This window comes from Apis dorsata, unplaced genomic scaffold (assembly GCF_000469605.1).
Source record: "Apis dorsata unplaced genomic scaffold, Apis dorsata 1.3 scaffold_339, whole genome shotgun sequence".
NCBI classification, from domain to species: domain Eukaryota; kingdom Metazoa; phylum Arthropoda; class Insecta; order Hymenoptera; family Apidae; genus Apis; species Apis dorsata.
The window spans coordinates 477,918-481,474 of NW_006263606.1; the positions used below are offsets into that span (position 1 = coordinate 477,918).

A 3,557-nucleotide genomic window follows, 5' to 3' on the forward strand; every position below is an offset into this window, starting at 1 on the left:
ATAGTCAAAATTAAAAATAATCAATTTCTAGTTTAAGATATTTGATATTGAATATTTCAATTGAAATTAAAAAAAATATAAGTATAATTATTTTAAATAAATTTCTTTTTAATATAAATATTTTATATAATAAATTAAGTAGAAAGAAAATTTAAGTATTAAAAAAAAATATTTAAGTATAAAATATTTTCAGCATCTTATTATTTATTATTATTATTATTTTTAAATATAAAATAATATTTAAAGTTAAAAATTAAACAAGGTAATAAATTAAAAATTTGTAAGATTTATTTAAAATCGAATAAGAAGATATGTATCATGTAAGGCGCTAGCTTCGACATATGGCTGCTAGAGTCTTGTGTTCTCCACCAGACGACAATAAGTTATGGTATAGTAGAGTGGAAAATATGACAAGTATTATGTTTCACTAGTGTCACCAATATCATATTCTTTGATTTTTATTTCATACTATTTTTGAATTAGACATACTTTATTGAAAAAGTACAGATCGAAAAGATCGAGCACTTAAATACTGATTATAATTGTTTCTACACAGAGAAGTTAAGTATTCATCTGCCGGCCGTCAACTGCAACATTTTCGTAAGTATTTAATGTGTTTTTCTTATTTTATGGTGTCTTAAACATTTTTTTTCTTATTAAAAATATGATTACCAGTCAAAAAAAATTGCTCAATAAAGACGTTTCATTTATAATTCGTGTTTTTTTTCATCATTGTAATTCGCAAGGTGATATAACATTCCCATAATTCCATAGCACGTGGGTGACGCACATTGAATACGAATATATCAAAACTAGATATTACTATATTTCATTTGTCTTATATATAGTCATTTTATATATAGAAATTTTTATTAAATATAAATTATTGACGTAATTAATGATATAGCTTATGAAATGTATTTAATATAAGAATTAATTTTATGGTTAAAAAAAGAAATAAATATAATTTACTCTTTTTTGCAAATATTATATTTTTAATATTAAATTTTGTTTGTAGAAAATTGAATCATTTGGAAAGTGATATAATATAATAATATATATCTCATATTAATATCTCATATTGCGAATATGCTATGAGACAAGCATTAAATAAATTCATATAATAAATGATATAAACAAATAAAGTTGCAAGAATTTTAATTTATATTTCACTACATTATTTTAATTAATTAAACTATAATTACGAATAAATCTAATGTATAATATAATTTAAAATATTTTTTTATTTCTTAAAAATAAATATTTTCATATTAATTTTAAATTAATTCATGCTTATTTTAATAAAATTTATTTAAAAAAATATTATATAAATATTGGTGATGTAGAATTGAATAAAAATTTTTACAATTTAATTTTAATTGTAACATTGTATAAATTTTAGAAATAATTTGCTAATTTTGTATTGTAAATGGAATTTTTTATATTTTTGCGCCAAGTAATGTAGCGACTTCTGGAGAATTATAAAAGCTTTAGTTTTAATTTTGCCGCTAGATGGCTACTGTCGTTTAGTATATTCTCGCAAGTGCTCGATCACCTATACAGTTTGTATATAAGAGAGAAACAGGAAGAGTACTGTCGGATAGTCTGATGCTTCCCAGGTAAAAATCAGCGCATTATGCGGCCATTTAACAGACCACATCATGTGTCCGGTACTTCACGTACAGCCTTTTAAACCGTGTCGTCATCGAAAATTGTTTGTTTACTTTGTAAAACTAACTGTGGAAGTGAACTTGGGACTATCTTTTTTGTAACTTTTATTTTATTGATTGTCTTCTTTTGATTGTCTTGTCATCTTTTTTTTATTTTATATATATTAAATTATATTTTATAATTTTTCATTGTATTTTTAAAAAATTCTAAACTACTTTCTAAATGTTAAATTTTATATATTTTTAATTTTTAATATTTCTTTGATAAGAAATTTTTATATAAACTTCTGTTTAATAATAAAAAAATAAGATTTTGTTCACAAAATATATCTTATAATGTATTTGTAATCATACTTTATATATCCATAATTAAATTATTATGAAATGCAAATATAATTACAAATCAAATATTAATCATAAAAATCAAATTTTTAATAATTATTTAGAAAAGAGAATTTCTCGCGGATTTCAATGATTCTGAAATATATTATAAAAAATAAAATTTTTAATAAATTTTTTTTATACATATAATTGTCGCTCAGTTTTACTTTTCGAGATATTTAAAAAAAAATTGCTATTCTATTGAATTTTATACATATGCATTTGTAACAGTATATATAACAGTGTATATGTGATTAATTAAAAATTGACAATCAATTTTTATGTTATGTATGGATTACTTTTTGAAATCTATGGATTACTGTCGAAAATCTATTTTTTTATGGATATGAGATTTTTTTAACTTATTTTTTTTAAGGTTTCTTTTATATATATATTATATATATATATATTCATGCATCATCTTTTGGGATAATTCTAGAAATCAAAACAAACACAAAAGTTAATTACATAAAAATATCGGTTTATTTATTAAGCTATTGCATTAAGCAATTGAATTAAACAAAGCGAGAGGAAAGAGAATGAGATCATTCTGTCTTTACTATATTATTATTGTATTCTGTTCTTATTTTAATTCATCCAATACGAATTTAAATTACTTATAACTTAATAAATAACTTTTTCTTCAACTGATTCTCAATTTTTATATATTTTTGTATTTATTTTGTTGTCTTTAAAAATTTATTCTTCAAAGATGTACAATATATTAATATTCTATTTATAACGATTGAATTACTGAAAAAGCTTATGAATTTTGATGGATTTAAATCATGTTAAAGTCACACAACGTTGAACTTAGGAATTTAACAGATCTTTCAAATCTGCAGAAAACAAAAATATATATATATAATAATCGAAATCATAACAATCGATATTATAATATTAAATATTGTATTATAAATTGAATCTGATTTTGCTATTATAATTATAATTTCATATTGTTTTATTAATTTAACAATTGTTTTATTATATTTTATTATATTCCGCAAGATCCATAGAATGCTTAAGTTCGCTATAGTTTCTATTAGTAGATATTAAGTATGGTGATATTAAATCATCTATGTACATGCATATACATATATTTTCTTTTTAAATACTAGCTGCTAGTAATAACTAATACTATAATATATCTGTATACGAATAGTTGATGTAATGTATGCGAATAGTTAATAAATGGCAGTTGCATGCTATATAGATGTATGTGTTATGCACACAAATGAAATGTAATATTTAGTATTTAACAATTATTTTTGCAAATATCTGGAAAATTAAGAAACAATTATGCATAGGAAAAAATTATTTAAAATGTTGTTCTTTATAATATATTCCAAAATCATTGAAATTAGTAAGGAGTCTCTTTTTCTAGATAATTACTGAATTTTTTATTTAATGTTTCTATATTTATTCAAAAAAATAAAATTGTATAACTTGTTTCTTAAGTTCTTAAGAAATTTGATTTCTTAAGTTCAATTATGTCTTTTTTTTTTT

At 20.7% G+C, this 3,557-nt stretch overlaps 1 protein-coding gene across 4 annotated transcripts in view; it reads left to right on the forward strand.

Moving 5' to 3' along the window:
• The first annotated feature begins 329 nt into the window (after window positions 1–329).
• The window catches only part of LOC102680807 (glycerol kinase-like), a 12,868-nt gene continuing 9,640 nt past the window's right edge, over window positions 330–3,557 (forward strand). For all 4 annotated transcript variants that reach the window (XM_031511640.1, XM_006618020.2, XM_031511643.1 and 1 more), the window contains exon 1: window positions 330–600. The gene's annotated coding sequence lies outside the window, so the exon portion shown is untranslated. The remainder of the gene's footprint in view (window positions 601–3,557) is intronic.